The sequence below is a fragment of the Giraffa tippelskirchi genome, chromosome 4 (genome assembly GCF_054371585.1).
Source record: "Giraffa tippelskirchi isolate mGirTip1 chromosome 4, T2T-mGirTip1v1.2.pri, whole genome shotgun sequence".
NCBI classification, from domain to species: domain Eukaryota; kingdom Metazoa; phylum Chordata; class Mammalia; order Artiodactyla; family Giraffidae; genus Giraffa; species Giraffa tippelskirchi.
The window spans coordinates 132,152,254-132,169,287 of record NC_137278.1 but is presented as its reverse complement, the minus strand read 5'-3'; the positions used below and the strand labels follow the sequence as shown (position 1 = coordinate 132,169,287).

The window sequence follows — 17,034 nt, the reverse complement described above, 5'->3', positions numbered from 1 at the left end:
GCAGGCGGATTCTTTACCAACTGACCTATCAGGGAAGCCCTTAAATGTCATGAAAGTCTTACATTATTTTTGTGAAACTATCTGACGTTAATATAATTCCAATAGCACTCTGACATATATATTCATAAGAAGTGACACATAAGTCTACCTTATTTTAATGACTATATCATGTTCTATTCTCTGAATATAATTTTATTAGCCAGTCCTTATTGATATTGCAAATAATGTTCAGATAAACATGCTTTGTATACTTACCTAGTTATTTCCCTAGGATGCATTTCTAAAAGCAGAGAATGATTACCTGTATTACTGGCACAATGCAGCAAGCTTTCCTCTACCTATGTTTTCATGTGATAACTGGGCTGTAAACCTTTATTTCCAGTCTAATGATGATCGTTTCCTTTCTCTTTTTCATTTTTTTTAGTGGAGTAAAAGATACAACATAAAGTTAACTATTTTAACCATCTTTCTGTGCACAGTTCAGTGGCGTTAAGTGTATTCACGTGGCTGTGAATACATCACGGTTATCCATCTCCAGAAGGATGATCAAATCGCATTGTAGAAGTAAGTAATTGCTGCTCCTCACAACTTATTTATCTATGAAACACACATTTGTTGAATAGTCTCATGTGTCAAGTAGTGTACTTGTTACCCATAAATATTATATTAGTGAAGGTGGTTTTGTTGCAAAGACAGAAAACCCAACACAAACTGACAAGCAATAGTTTTCTTTTCAAACATAGCTGAATTCAATTGTTTCCATCACCAAGATTCTGTTTCTCTCTCTCTTTCTCTTGGTTGTGTTCTCTCCAACTAGTGCCTTTATTTTCAAACAGATTTATCTCTTGTGGTATGAAAATGACTGTAGCCCTGCGTCCTACTGAGCATGTGCAGAAGAAAGAGGGAGAGAGAAAGAAAAGAATTCCTCTTCTAGTAACTGAAGAAAGTCCTGAGATTTACTATGATTGGAAAGGCTCAGAGCACATGGCTCCCCTAAACCAGTTAGACCACCGGAAATAGGACAATAACTGGCTGATTTAGGCCTGTGTCTTTTCCTCCACCCTGGGACAGGGTGTTGGGGAAGGCCCATCCAGATCACAAACCTCGAGAGCAGAGAATTCAGGAAGAAAATCAAGCCTGTTGCCAAAAGAACAGGAAGGGACACTGTGGTGACAAAAATAATGCCCACTTGCATTCAGGAATAGAGCAAAGATATCATATAAGAAACCATATCACACATCACATAAATGTACTTAAAGAAGAGAGGAAGTGAAGTTTTGTTCAATATGATGGTAGTTTAGTCGCTCAGTCGTGTCCGACTCTTGCGGCCCTATGGACTGTAGCCTGTCAGGTTCCTCTGTCCATGGGATTCTCCAAGCAAGAATACTAAAGTGGGTTGCCATTTCCTTCTCCAGGGATCTTCCCAACCCAGGAATCAAACCCGGGTCTCCCTCATTACAGACAGATTCTTTACTGACTGAGTTACAAGGGAAGGCCTTTGTTCAGTACATCAGTTTTTAAAAAGCATATATAATGCCTTGTACTGTACTGAGTACTGATGCTATATGTTTAAAAAAATTCAGCCTTGGCCATCAGGAAATTTATATTCTAATGAGGAAACAGACATATAAGCAGATCTAATAGGCTGAGTGTCAGGAGAGGTGGGCTTGGTGCAGAAGCTCAGAGAAGGGCACCCACAGTCTTGAGAACCCAGGAAAGTCTTCCTAGAATAAATGACACCTGAGCTGAATCTTGCTATATGACATGAAGAAGGTAGAAAGAGACTTTAGGACAAAGAAAACTGAATGAAATGGTTAGAGGGGAATTATAAATAGTTCAGTATCCCAAAACTAACATCTGTAGAATGCTACTATATGCTAGACACTTCTCAGCCCTTTTCCTATAATATTTCATAAAATTAATATATTCAGAGAATATCAAATAACCTAGCATCCTAGAAGGAAGGTGCATGAGAAGAAAATAAAACATAACAAAAACAAGCAAACAAATACCAAAAGATCAGGCTGATAAAAACAGGTTGGAATCAGATTATGGAAGGGCTTTCAATATCTGTATTATACCTAATTCAGTAGGTATTAGGAGCTAATGAAAATTTTAGGGCAAGGGTTTGACCTGACCAAAGCTATACTTTATAAACATTTTCCAGATTCAATACCTCCAAGATGGCAGAGAGCAGAAAGAATTATATATGGACAACTGTTGAAGAGGTTGCTAAAGTAAACCAACCAGAGGTCAAGAGTCGCCTTCTGCCCTCATGACTCTCAGACACTGCTGATATTCTTGTAAACGCTCTTCCTAATGCCGTCTAGGGAGAAGGCAATGGCACCCCACGCCAGTGCTCTCACCTGGAAAATCCCATGGACGGAGGAGCCTGGTAGGCTGCAGTCCATGGGGTTGCTAAGAGTCGGACACGACTGAGAGACTTCACTTTCACTTTTCCCTTTCATGCACTGGAGAAGGAAATGGCAACCCACTCCAGTGTTCTTGCCTGGAGAATCCCAGGGATGGGGGAGCCTGGTGGGCTTCCATCTATGGGGTTGCACAGAGTCGGACACGACTGAAGCGACTTAGCAGCAGCAGCAGCAATGCCGTCTAAAATCTTGGCTTTACTGGACTACCCCTATGTTTTTAATCTCTACAGAATATACCCTTCTCTTCCTTGCCTTAACTAAAATTTGGTTGTTTTGTTTTGTTTTCTTCTCTCAAGAATTCGCTTCTACTGACCCCCTTGAGCAGAGGTAATTGATCCTCCCACTGTACTAGAACTAATCCATTTAAAAACCACCTCCCTCTTCCTGTGAGGACCCTCCTCCTCATCTTCCAGGCTTCACTTATTCTCCCCTCTTTGAATTATACTCTGCTGAATGTTCTTTGGCAATTATCATTTAGATGCTAAATCCAATGGGTTTCATGTTTTAACTTGGGACATTTGATTCTATTGACCCATTGTTTCTTCACAGATTCTCCAGAAATTATTTTTTCCTGTTTCTCCTCATACGCCTCTGGCCATTCTTCTCAATCTCTTTTGTAAGTTCGTCCTATTCCCACTTCTTAAATGTAAGTATGCCTTGGGCTTCTTCCTCTGCCATCTTCCCTTCTCATCTGCCGTGCTCCTTCAATGCTTTGAATCATCACCCACGTGCTGGTGAGCTGACAGCTCACAAATCTACACCACCAGCCCCAGGTGCTCCCCTGAGCTTTAAAAATCTGTGTGTCCAATTGCCTACTATGCAGCACTAAGTTGATGTTTCACTGAAAGTCCAATTCAGCATCCCTGAAAGAGTAAACTCTTTCCTATCTCCCCACCCACCCAAGCGAAAAACTGGAAGTCACTTCAGTTCTTCAGTTTCACTAACCACTTACAATCAGTCACTGAGTAGTGTTCATTCTGCCTGTTTAGTATCTCTCGTAGCTCTCTTCTCCCCATTCTCATTATAATTTCTTTAATTTAGCATCTCATTGTTTATTTGCCAAATTGTGTCCAACTCTTTTGTGACCCCATGGACGGTAGCCTGCCAACCTCCTCTGTCCATGGGATTTTCCAGGCAAGAATACTGGAGCGGGTTGCCATTTCCTTCTCCAGGGGATCTTCCCAACCCAGAGATTGAACCCACATCTCCTGCATTGGCAGGTGGGTTCTTTACCACTGGGCCACCTGGGAAGCCTTAGCATCTCATGATCCTTTACCAAAATGTTAGCTTTTTATTTTGAAGATTTTCAGATATACATGGAATGTAATAAAACCCTACATATCCATCATCTGAGCTGAATAATTATTAACTTTCTGCCATAGCTACTTCATCTATTATTTCTACCGTGTTTTAGTGCAAATCCAGACATCATGACATGTCACTCATAAACATTTCAGTATGCTGTTGTATTACATTACCACAGTAGCATTTTCACACCTAACAAAGTTAACAAGAATGCCTTAATATTATCTAATACTATGTTTTTCTTCCAAATTTTCTGTTTGCAGCTGGCCTGTTTGACTCAAGATCCAGACAAGGTCCACACACTGCATGTCATTGAAGCCTCTTGGAAAGTAAAACAGTTCCCTTTCTTTGATCCTTCCCATTGAAATCTTCTTTAAATTACTTAATTAATTTTTTGACCACACCTTGTGTTTTGCAGGATCTTAGTCTCTCCACCAGGAATTGAACCTGGGCCCCCTGCAGTGGAAGTGTGGAGTCTTAACCATTGGACCACCAGGGAATTCCCCCTCCTGGCTCTTTAAAGAGATTGAATTAGCTGTCTTGTCTCACCTAAATTTTTGCATTGTCTCTCTGCCTTGAGTCTTGCTTCTTCCCACCTCTTCCCCTTCTATCTTCTACGCTGCTGTCAGAGCTATCTTTCAAAACTGCAGGTTGGATCATGTTACTTCCCTGTTTGAAACTCTTCAAAGGTCCCCATGAGCTGCTACAATAAAATCTAAACTTCTTCATTTGTCATATAATGTTTTCACTGATCTCTACCTAAATTTCCAGTTTAGTGCGATGCTTCCTCATACTAAGCAGACCAAAAAAATCCCAACCCCCCTCCCCCCACCAAGCGCCAGACTCACTCTCTATCTGAATGCCATGTACTTGCCTCACTTCCACCTGGAAAATAACCTTCATTTCCCAAAGCTCAGCTCAAGTATTACCTCTTCTATGACATTTTTCTGATTCCTTAAACCCCCAACAAGGCAAATTGACCATCTCCTCCTTCCATCCTGGTTCCCACTGTGCTCCACTGCACCTAAGCAATTTACACTTCTGGTTCTTTCTAAAGCTCCTTGAGGCTGGGTCCTACTCATTGCAGTAGTCTTATCAGCTTTCAGGAGATTAGCAAAACATGGACTTTTATTAAAAGGTTGTAAGTGAATGAATGATAAATGAAGGGATTTACATTCCAAGCTAGAGACACTAGATTTGTTCCAAGAAGAAATTCCTGACAGTCTCTACTGCTCACAGTTCTTGAGGCTGTAGGCACAGCCAGGCTTAGGTTAAAGACTCTTATTTGAGAGCAGGGCCCCAGACCTCAGCCTACTGAGTGTCATCCTGGGCCACTGTGAGAGGCATGTGGCATGGGGGGACTCAGGTTCTATTACAAGACCATTGGGTTGGTTTTTAGTAAAGGGAAGCATTTCTGAAAACATAGTTCTTGGGTGAGGGGAATTCCTTTCTTGGAGAAAGAAAGTTGCTTTCCTGGCCAATAAAGCTTATTATCAAGCATAGGCTAAACTAGGAAAAGGCATGTTAGTGACAAAGCTGATTAGTAAGCTATTGTTCAGCACCATGTGTTTAAAGCCTGTGAGCTAATTTCATAACACTATGCCTGTCGCCTCCTTTTTTCAGCCTGTGTTTTTCAGTCTTCCAAACAAAGATACTAGACTAGATGATCTCTAAGATTCTTTCCATTCCTAAAATTTTATTATCTAATTCTTATATAATACCAGTGTAACATGATATGATAAAGGTTCAAGAATTATCGATGGCATTTTACAGGTATGGAAACTGAAGGCAGGGGGCGAGGGATTTGCTTCAGAAGCATGGACGCAGTGCCAGGACCTGAATCCTTCTAGAGCTCTGTCTTATGAAGCAATGAGTATTTGCTGCTCCTGGGTAGAACTGCAGTATCTTTCCCTTTAGTAAGCTGGTCTGTTCCCCCCACCCCCCCACAAAGGCCTGCAGGAGGAAAAAAAAAGGTATTAATATGAAAGATATAAATTAAATATTAGTGTACACTTATTCCACTCACACAGCCTATGAGGGTTTGAATCTCAACAGTACTGAAGGTAAGAAAAGTTAGTGGTGCTGAGACTGCCGGGGGCCAAGTAAGAAGGAGGCTAGAGGAGAAGGAGAACAGATTTGAGTGGCTGGGGATGCCTTTCTGTGTCTGTGGACTGGGAATGGGGGTGGGGAGCTGATTCCAAGGGCATAAAGACAAGGTTGGCCTCATCTCTTCCTCTCTGTTCTTGGCAATAGCCAGTCTAGCTAGAAAGAGCAATCTGTCAAGTCTAATTAGAGTAGAAGAAAGGGAACAATGAGCGCCCACCTCTAAAATGACAGCCCAGTTTAATGGTGTGGAGGAGCCTGGGAGGGAGGCGTGCTTTGTCTGCTTGGAACTGGTTTCTTTAAATATGAATCCCTTCTGAACTCAAACTGCAAAACAACTTAAACTGGATTCTTACTTACTTCACTAGAAATCTTCAGGTCCCTGCGCCTTTTAACACAGGCACATCCAGCAAAAGCAGATGAGAACCTGGCTCTGTTTCAAAGGTGAGGCTGTAATTGAAAATAGATCATGCGGCGTGGACATAGTGCTGCTGTGTGTAGGCAACTGATATTTATTAATGTGTTCATGTTTCTCTTTTGTGCTTAATTATATTGGTGATAGTATTTCTCTTATTATTTTTGCAATCCTTTTTACTATAAGGTTTATAATTGGCTACTCAAATTTCAGAACAGCCTGAAATTTTAGTAGGACCACAAATAAGCACATTTTAAGATGCAAAAAAAAAAAGTGTAATGGATTTTTGGCTTATACTTTAAATGGCTTCTCTGTTTGGATATTGTAGTTTTTGTATCAAAAGTAGGTTTTATAAGAAAATAATATATTTTATAGATGGAATCAAACATATATTCCTTAAAATAAATACATGAATACAGGTTATTTAAGCTTAAAATTACACATGTGCATAACTATAGCTTCAAGTAATGGAGGCCTATTATTAGCAAATGTTATCTGAAGACTAATGGTTTGTTAATTTAACTGCCTCATTGCGGGGCATTCAGACATCCAAAGGTACATAACATAATCATTGTCTGAAGTGGAGGAGAGAGAATGGGAAGAAAAGACGCACAAACACATTTATAAATGTCAGTCTGCCTGATTTTGCTGTTCTTTCCTGAGCATTATTTCATTTACTCCTCAAAGCACCCTCTGAAGTATGTTACTATTATCTTGATAGATAAGGAAACTAGGGCCCTGAGAAATTAGCCCAAAGTTACAGAGAAATGCAGAGTCAGGCCTTGTACCCAGTCATCTGGCTCCAAGCCTAGTGTACTTCACAGCCCTGTAGTTCTGGTAGAGTCAGGAAACATTACATTTAAAAAACCATACGACTGATAATGATAATGCCAGCACGAGGAATCTCTTCTAATCTATTGGTCTCTTATGGACGTGAATGAGGCAGTGGATTTTAGTTTGTGTATTTGTATCATTTACTTTTCGTTGCTAACCTTTCATTTTCTAACAGCATCACTTGTTTCTTTTCTGTCCTTTTTTTTCTCTTACATACACATTATTTGATTAAATTATTTAATAAAAAGATAACAAAGAAGTCTGCCAATACTATGCACCTCAGCCTGGACCCAGTCCTTTCTCCGGATAAACCTATTATCGATGTGAGGTGTAACCAATTGTTTTCTGTGTGTGTTTGCATAGATGTGTGTATATTCGTATTATACTGTTGCGTATCTTTCTAAAACATAAATGGTACCATTGTTGTACTTTTTATTCTGCAACTTGCTCTCCTTTCTTTCTTTTTTTAATTTACTATGCCTGGTGGAGATCTTTTCTTAGCCACATATTTAAATCTAATTCATTCTTTTTGTTACATCACATAGCATTTCCTTTTACTGTTTCCTCTCTACCTTGCCTCGGCTTTTGAAATGGCTTATTCCATAGTGAGTCACCATTTACTTGTATCTGCATTTATGGGACAAGTAGAGACAAGCATAAGCTTTATGGCTCATTGGAGTGTTAGTAAGAGAGGAAAGAAACATAAGAAGAACTCGTACCAACACCCTCAGCTGAGGTGAGATGCTTAGGGCAAGGGCAGTGTTATCAGATTTGTTGCCTCTCAGCTAGAAGTTTAGCTTTTACTTTTTAAAAAATCATCCCGTTCTCCAGAGCTATATTCCTTATATATAAGAGACAGTAGTAACATACTTGACAGTGCTACGGGGACTAAATGAAAGAAGATATAGGAAAGAACATCAAAGCCATGCGAACTGAAATGTGTACGTTATGAACTGTTTGCTTACTTTCTTCCCTCTCTCCCTCCCACTTCAGATATTATGTTGTGAGGCAACCCCTCAAAGAAGGTAGTAAATGGAACTAGAAGTGTCGTTATTAAATATTCTGGAGCAGGAATGTACCTCAGAGCATGCACCTTGGAGACAGATCTCTCTCTGGATTCAGGTCCCTGATGTGACTCTCCATTAGTTATGTGACTTGAATAATATCTTGTCATATGTAAAATAATGATAGTAATAATAGTAAACCGAGCCTGTAGGGTTGTGGTGAGGTTTAAATGAGATAATTTGTGTGAAGTGTTTACACAGTTTCTGGTACAGCAAAGTCAGCTGCTATGGTCATTATCAGAGAAGCTGCAATATCCCCACTTTAATTTTCTGTCCTCAAACTATCACTATCCATTTTCTTGAGATGTGACAAAAAAGGCAGGCCTAATCTCAGGATTAAAGCACAGCCTATATATGTATGTATATTTTAAAGATAGAATTCCTCGAGCACCTACTGTCTAATACCTGCTGGACACACTATGCAAAACATAAAGGAAGTGCAAGCAAGACATGGCTCTTGCCCCCGAAGTGCTTATTAGTCGTTAAATTGAAATGCCTTAGTGTATGAGGTTAACACTGTAAAGAACTTTGAACCTGTCAGATGAAAGGCATTCTGTAATATACTCTCTGGGTAACAGGTAATAACCTAAACACAGGGTAGTATTATGACTATACATGCCCAGTGCTATTTTACCCAATTTTTCTGTTAATTACAAAGGTATATATAATCCTTTAACACCTGCTCATTCGTTTCTTGTCTAGCTTCAGAATCATTTTAGAAGCTTACCTGTAGAACTTGAGCCATCAGATCACGTACTTACACTGGGCTGGTTCCCTGGCTGGAGGTTGTTCTCACTTCCTCTTTAACCTGCTGGAAAGAATGAGGTTCCCCAGGAGCTTGTAGAGAGCTGCTCTCCACAGGGCCCAAGGATTGAATACAGATGTGCAGATATTCTGTTATTCTGGACAAAATACCTGATATTTAGTGAGCACATAAAATCCCAAAAGGTTGGAATTGTCTTAAAGAGCCTGAGGATGCCACTTGAAGGGACCGAAGTTACTTTATTTTGGGGGGTAAATTCCCAGGAAATGAACCTACAGCATTTCCAAAATATTAGCCTAGTCCTCAGCCCACTAAGCTTCTTCTGACCAACAGAGCCCATTTTCTGTTGCGTGGGCAAACCCATTCAAGCAGGCCCAAACAGAAATTCCAACTGGATATAAAAGGCCACCTCAGCTGTCAAGTACAGAAGCCATGTGTAGCTTTGGTTTAAGAATCAGTCCAGGGAGCAGATGCTCTGAGTGCCTGGGGTGTGGCAGGCCTATTCCTGATACAAGAACAAACATCTTTTCTCTTAATTCCACACGTAAGTCAGGGACAGACAATACTGAATGTTTTTATCTTTAAAGGAGCTATATTAAATCATTCTTATGAGAAAAAAAATCACTCGTAATATAAAAAAGTGTGACTTCTCAGAGAGCCCTTATTTCTTAGCAGACAAAGGAATATGCTCATTAAATCATTCTTCTGTGAGGAAGAGATTCTTAAGAATAGAGTGCACGACATCTATTATTATGTTAAGAAGGATTCAAAGCACTGTCTCTGTTACCCCTTTCTGAAGATGACCTTTTTATTATATTTTTATTTGATTAGGAGAGGCACCTTTTTGAAATTTTTGCCTAGAAACCCAGAATTGTAATGAGTTTGCCCCTGCATTTCATAGTCAGAGTTCAGGGCTCTGAAAAAATATGCTGTCCAAATTTTTATTGGGAATTAACTTTTTTTGCCTTCCTCTGAGAGATGAAAGCAGCTGGTTATGAGACTTGAGAGAGAGCCTATTTTCCAAGGAAGAACAAAGAGAAAGTGGGCACCCCTCCCCCTCGGAAAAGCCACTTTGCTTTGTCTGAGCGGACTCCCTCTGAGGACTGTGGCAGGAGAGGCTCAGAGCTGCGTCCCTGCTGATTAGTTTAATAACACATGGTTCAGCAGTCCTGGGGATGTGGGGAGGTGTGTGCTTGCCTGCACAGTATTAATGTTATCACCTGCCCTGTTCCTGTGTCCTCTCCCCAAGGACACTTTTGTAACAGTAACACTAAGGGAGACATCTCCTCCTTTACTTCTGTTTCTCTGCCGATAAACAAATGTCAGGCATGTCTTGGATCCCGTCCCTGATTCAGTCAAGTTACTATATATCCATTACTCTTCTTTGTACTCCAGACACTGTGCTCTCCGTGCTCATTTGGTTGGATCTAGATTGTGAAGGCTACAGTAGTCATAAACAGGACTTGGGGGCCCAAATTTCCTTCTGGACCTTCATGAAGCTTCTCTTCCAGTCAGGTTCCTAATTTCTGGTGCTACTGCTCAAAAGAGAGGGCCTGCTTTGAAACAGAGCCTGTAATAAATGCCTACAGCTATGCCTTGATGGGAAATGGAAATTTTCATGTCAAGAGAACAGCAACCTGATAAACAGCATGACTAATCTAAATGAAATTGTCCATCTATGGGTCTTCACTCCCTTAAAAGAAGACAAAGTGGGGGTGTATAACTCTTAGGCTTAATGCACTGAATCTCTGCAAGTGGAAGGGAGGAGAAGGTTATTAGCACATCATTTGGGCAACGTGAAGGACAAGGCTCTGTAGGGGAAAGCATCAGCTTAATGAAGGGCAACCTAAAACTCTATACAGCATAAAAGGCAGGCTGCACTTTGGCATCATCTTGCAGGTTAACAGTTTCCAGCAATCGCGCTGGGTCAGGAGCAGAAACGCAACCGTCATCTTCTTTCTGCGGGCTTCAGCCATAGGGGGAGAAATGTGGTACCACACTTCTCTCCCAGTGGATGATGATGACGTATTCTAGGCCGATGACTGCGGAGGCTCCTGTCAAATGAGTGAAGAGAGAAAGGAAGTGGGGATAGGAGGAGGGACTGTAGAAATGAAACTGCAACAACCCTGGAATAAAAATGAGGGGCCATAATAAGAAATGATAAGCACAATCACCTTGAAATTCAACCTTCTGCCCGTTTTTTTCCAATTTGCTTCTGATCACCTCTTTTATTATTTGGTAAATAAAGCAGGATGGGATAAATGAAAGAGAGCCCCTATAGGGTTCTATTTTTCACTCTCCTTTATGGATTGCTTTAAATAACGATTATACCATAATAATCAAATCCACCATTTTTAGCTTTAGGAAGTGTTAACAATAGTGAAGCTCTTTGAAACACCGTATTCCCAAACCACGACGGGCCTCTAAGATTTCTCTTCTCTATGGAAAGACTTATCTGGTTGTGCCCATTACTTTCAGTTTTGTTGGGGAAGGGGCGTAACGTGCAGCATCTTGACGGTAAATGTCTGTCGGGAGTAACTGTCCAGGGAGCCACGCCGCAGCTTCTGGCAAGATCAGAGCTTTTTCTCTTTCGACCAGCAGGCGGCACTGTTTTCCACGGCCACCGCCCCGCCCGCCTCTAAGGTCACTTCCGCTGCGGCCCAGCGAGGCTCTCCCCTGCCACGCCTTGTTGGTCTTTTTGAGGCTTCCTTTCTTCACCTAGCACACCCTTCTAGCGTTTCTGGACCACTGTGCTCTTGTGACAGTTTATGCTACTTGAAAACTTCCTTCCTGAATCATTTGTGAGAGTGGAAATTCCTAAGAAAACAAAACAACCCCCCCGCCCCGAACCCTGTATTTGGGATTGCGTCATCGCTGATTTTTTTTTTAAACACCTCAAATGCATTTCGGTCTAACTCAAATAAAAAAACCTTCTGACTCAACAAAGAAGGCAATATATGTTGAAACTTAGAATGCTTTAAAAAACAAATTCCCCTTCCTGTTTATTCCAGACGCTTCTCCTGGTTTAGAGAGCGGGTCGCGAAAATTCAGCTGCGGCGCCATCTGCTGGAAGCGCCGCGACGCTGCAAGGAGCTTGCCGGGGAAAGAGGAGACGGGTTGCAGGTGAACGTCCGGCCCTTTGCCCAGAGAAGGCTCAGACACCAAGGTAACATTCAGATGCAGTCCGCTTGTCTAAAAAGAGACCAAATTGACCCTGCAAGAAAATGGCCTCAGTTTTGAGGAACCCTCCGGCCTAAATGAACTGGCATATGGTATATGGGTGTTAGGAAAACCTGGGGCTTCAGGAGAAGAGGAGGCTTAATTCATTTCATTACCCAGCCCCCAGCCTTGCCAAAACTCAAACCATATTTTCCATCAGTGCACGTGAGGAGGTATAAGGTGCAGAAGTCACAATGTATTTGTTCTGTTGAATGGAACTGATTTTGCTGAATGGAAGGAATTTTAAAAGAAGAGGGTGACAGAAATTAAATTAATCTGGGAGTGGGGATGTGTTGGAATGTGGCCTTGGCCATGGTTTGATACAAGGTCACTAAGACCCACTAGCATTAAGTCAGTTCTGATTTACTTGATGATTTTTCTATTTAGGAGACCGCAGGCTCTTTCCACACCAGGATCTAAACCAATTTGCAAACACATTTATATACATTCTCCAAAACAAACCTCAATTTACCATTGCTGGGAACTTTGTTAAAGGCCACAATCAGAAAACTCCCAGGGAGCTGGAAGAAAGCAAGATTTAGAGCAGAAATACAGTTGGCCCACCCATCTGGGAAAATATGGTGTCACTGATAGGGAACATTTGTAATAGGAAAATGTTATCAAACATAGTCCTCACCCTTCAGAGCTTGATAATAACATTCTAACAAAAATGAGTTTTTTGTTTTCTGGGATGAGCTCATAATGGGTTTCCTGAAAAAGATGAAGTAGCTTTACCAACAATATAAACCTGTTGGAACCTAACTGGTGATGTAGTTCTTGGGGTCCATGTCATGTCACTTTCGTATACAGTCAGTGTTTTATAGAGACATCCTTTGGTGCTTGTATATCTAGCCCTCATGTATGAGACCTACCTGACTCTAGTGCCATAGTGAATAGTGTCACAGAGAAAATGTTAACCCTCCAAATGGATGCTGGAAGAAAATAAACTAGGAAATCAGGATGAGAAATAAAATGACAATCCACTGTGATGATGTAAGAAAGGACTGTATCAGAGAAGATTCAGTATATTTTCTATTTTGAATGAGCAAAGAGTTATTGGGTGTCAAATTGTCACCAGTAGAGGAAATATTTAGTGGCTGATGCCGCATCTGTTCAGAGAAGGCAATGGCACCCCACTCCAGTACTCTTGCCTGGAAAATCCCATGGACGGAGGAGCCTGGTAGGCTGCAGTCCATGGGGTCACTAAGAGTCGGACATGACTGAGGGGCTTCACTTTCACTTTCATGCATTGGAGAAGGAAATGGCAACCCACTCCAGTGTTCTTGCCTGGAGAACCCCAGGGACGGGGGAGCCTGGTGGGCTGCCGTCCATGGGGTCGCACAGAGTCGGACATGACTGAAGCGACTTAGCAGCAGTAGCAGCAACAGCAGCCCCATCTGTTAGGCCTCGCTTCTACTACGGTATTTGTTGAGGAGAGTCTTTCATAGAAATAAACAACTTATAACCCATCAGTAGAGTGAGTGGTGACAAGCCGTGGAATTGAGCATCTCTTGGTGAAGGTACTTTCACAGTCTCTGGCTTGGAACAGTGCAGGAGGGGGGCAGAGGTGGAGCACTGAGACCCAGACAGTTTAAGCCCTCATGGTCTCTTCCTTTTGCATGGCACAAACAGTCCCTAGAAACTGAATTTTTCTCTTCTATGGTGTTTCTTCTTTCATTAACTTGTTTATTTAGAGGGTGCGTGCAACCTCAGAACAGAGCCACATATACAAACTACCCTGGCCTTCCTCACAGATGTCTCAAGAGTATTCATTGGGCACTATTTCTGGTGAACCCAATATAAAAAGTCTACCCATTCCCCCAGCAGTTGAGCTTGGGATTCAAATATTTTGTGTTTGGCAAAAAAAAAAAAACAAAACCAAAACACACAAGGGAAATTGTTTCTAGAGATGACCTCTCCCTTGACTTTCAGCCTGTTCTAAATTGGGCTTTTGAGAGAAATGTGACCCTTCTTTCAAAAACATGAAACAGATTGAGCTTAGTAGAAGTTTCTATCTGGACCTTACGGCTAGGTAAGTGTGTCTCTTGTGATGAAAATCCTGACTTCACAGAGGACTTGCCTTAACAATGTCAGTTCAACTCACTGTTGTTCTCTCATCACCAATCAGTCTTCTCCTCCCTCCCTGCAAAATGTCAGGCTAACTCCTGCTCATCAGTGGATCTTGTCCTTCTGGCTACTTCCTCCAAGATTTCCTTGACTTCCCCAGGTGAAGGGAGGGTGCCCCTGCTGAGTTCCCTTCACCTTGTGGTTCCCCATCATAGCTCTGTCATAGCATATTGTCATTGCTTATCTGTCTCCCATAACAGACTCTTAAATCCTGGAAGACAGAGTTAAGGCTATTATTATGTTTATTTTGCATCCTCAATGCCTAATTAGTGCTTCAGATCAAGCAGATAATTAGATAGTAATTCAGCACACAGAGATGACAAGGAGCGGTATTTCTGATGGAGGGACTAACGTGAACACACACAGGTATAGACTTGGAAGAATGGCCTGGAGCCTGAGTGTGGTTTGGCCAAAGCCTGAAGCCCCTAGCTCCATTTTTAAGTTAAAGGCAAAGGCTAAGAGGAGATTAGGTGGGAAAGAGTCTGAGGTGGGTGGTTATGAATATTGTGAATGTTTGTTTAAGGCAGTGGTCATCAGAAGTTGAAATAGTTGGGAATGATGACATTTCTGGTGGATTGTATATCAGATAAGTATTGTACGTGTATTTTCATCAACAAGGTGGCGTCACAGAGCTAGCCCATTTCCCTTATGAAAAATACCACTACCTTGGCAAAACCGGTCTACATGATCAAACTAGACAGTTAAGTAGGCTTATTTTCTATTAGGAAAAGTTAACCTCCATTAAAAAAATTTTTTTTGGTAATTGTTTATTTTTAGCTGTGCTGGGTCTTTGTTGCGGTGAGGGCTTTCTCTAGTTGTGGCGAGGAGAGGCTACTCTCCAGTTGTGGAGCGCTGGCTTCTCATTGCGGTGGCTTCTCTTGTTGCTGAGCACAGGCTCCAGGGTGTGTGGGCTTCAGTATTTGCAGCACTTGGGCTCAGTAGTTGGGCTCCTGGGCTTTGGAGCACAGGCTCAGGAGTTGTGGTCACAGGCTTAGTTGCTGTTTGGCATATGGGATCTGCCTGGATCAGGGATTGAACCAGTGTCTCCTGCATTGGCGAATAGATTCTTTACCACTGAGCCACCTGGGAAGCCCCTAGCCCTGTTTTTAAATTAAGAACGTTATATTACTTTAAGGTCTTCCAGCACCTCACTTGTGATTTCTAATTCTAAGACAGTCACTGTCCAGGGCAAAGAGGGTTGCTGGGAATCTGTTCAGGGGATGAAATAAGGTGCTGCCCTTTTTGGCATTTCTTACCAGGATCTCAAGAGACTCTGCCTTGGGCATAATACATTCTCAAATTATCCCTTCCTTTGGTAACAAATCAGAGTTCAGGGTGGCTAAGGAGTACCTTTCTCTTGTGAAGGGTCAGAACAGTCGGAAAGAGGCGGCTGGAAAAGAGAAGTCGGCTCCATGTCAGCCGTGCCCCGACAGATCACTTCCAGGAGAGGACACATTCGGTAGCTCAGAATCTGGAAATGGGGCCTCATATACTATCTATGCTGTGTACCCTAAGGGTTCCTAGATTCCAGCTTGAAGGCTGTGTTTCTGTTTTCATTGCTATTGTTGTTTTAATTATTTATTTGGCTATGCTGGGTCTTAGTTGCAGCATGTGGGATCTTCCTTGAACCATGCCTGATCTTTAATTGCAGCATGTGGGTAGGCTTTTAATTCCCTTACCAGGAATAGATGAAAGCTGGGCCCCCTGCACTGGGAGCATAGGCTCTTAACCACTGGACCACCGGGGAAGTCCCTGAAGACTATGGTTTTAAAAAAACCTGGATTTTATCCTACAGAACAGTGGTCTCCAGAGTAGAGCATATAAAAGATACAGAAAGGAAATACTACAGATTCTAATTATACTTGTTAAATGTCATCCTCTTAAACTCTATATTGGTAGATGTTTATGATTTAAATAAAATAGAAGCATAATAGTGTATAAATAATTTAAAAATAAATTACGTGTGTGTGTGTATCAGAGGATGTACAAACATTAGTCTACTGATAGGCATATGCAATTTAAAAAAGCCTGTGGACTACTTTTAGGGACAGTGAAGAGTCACTGAAGGTTTCCGAGTGAGGGAGTGAAAATGAGCACCATCGTTGCCCACATCTGAGAACAAGGAGCAGTGCCTGGCATCCAGGGAGACACATGGAGGTACTCCCTCCTTCAGAGCTGGCAGCCTGGCCGACAGGTGCAAAAGCAAGTAACAGTAGTGAGTGCTTGGCTAACCAAAGGGAGGACAAAAAGGAATCAACTTAAAAGAATGTGGAGGGGCTTAGAGAAGGTGGCTCAGTGGTAAAGAGTCCACCTGCTAATGCAGGAGACATGGATTTGATCCCTGACTTGGGAAGATTCCACATGCCTCGGAGCATCTTAGCCTGTATGTCACAACTATTGAGCCCACGCACCCTAGAGCCCATGCTCCGCAGCTAGAGAAGCCACCACGATAGGAAGCCTGAGCACCGCAGCTAGAGTAGCCCTTGCTCTCCCCAACTAGAGAAAAGCCCTCACAGCAACACAGACACACCTCAGCCAAAAATAACAAATACATAATTGTTTAAAAATAAAAGAATGTGTAAAGAGCAATTGTTTTTTATTGTTTTTAAACATGTATTTCCTACAGAAAGAGCTGAATTTTCAGTAAAGCCCTAAGATGGTGATAGTCATGCCTTGCTATTTTCATTTCAGATTCCAAGCATTCTGTTTAGTCATTCCTTTTTCTCTGTCTTTAACCGCCAAATTGATGTTTTATTTCTGATTGGGGGGACC

The 17,034-nt window shown here is 41.8% G+C and overlaps 1 protein-coding gene and 2 long non-coding RNA genes across 14 annotated transcripts in view; 1 reads left to right on the top strand and 2 right to left on the bottom strand.

Annotated features, from left to right (window-relative positions):
* LOC145547347 (tubulin alpha-1C chain-like) overlaps window positions 1-17,034 on the top strand; it is a 92,902-nt gene that overhangs the window by 33,130 nt on the left and 42,738 nt on the right. For 4 of the 12 annotated variants that reach the window (XM_081596717.1, XM_081596722.1, XM_081596715.1 and 1 more), the window contains 4 exons: window positions 480-564; window positions 4,001-4,066; window positions 4,156-6,284; window positions 11,928-12,082. The gene's annotated coding sequence lies outside the window, so the exon portion shown is untranslated. Of the gene's footprint in view, window positions 1-479; window positions 565-2,167; window positions 2,396-2,981; window positions 3,079-4,000; window positions 6,285-11,927; window positions 12,083-17,034 lie in introns of all 12 variants that reach the window. The other 8 variants (XM_081596719.1, XM_081596718.1, XM_081596720.1 and 5 more) reach the window with 6 other exon arrangements.
* On the bottom strand, window positions 5,411-7,268 carry LOC145547358 (uncharacterized). Its single transcript, XR_014083771.1, has 2 exons — window positions 6,201-7,268; window positions 5,411-5,690 (listed from the first exon to the last, which is right to left on the bottom strand). It is a non-coding gene; the product is annotated as an uncharacterized LOC145547358 (long non-coding RNA).
* Window positions 9,855-11,757, bottom strand: LOC145547357 (uncharacterized). Its single transcript, XR_014083770.1, has 2 exons — window positions 11,091-11,757; window positions 9,855-10,970 (listed from the first exon to the last, which is right to left on the bottom strand). It is a non-coding gene; the product is annotated as an uncharacterized LOC145547357 (long non-coding RNA).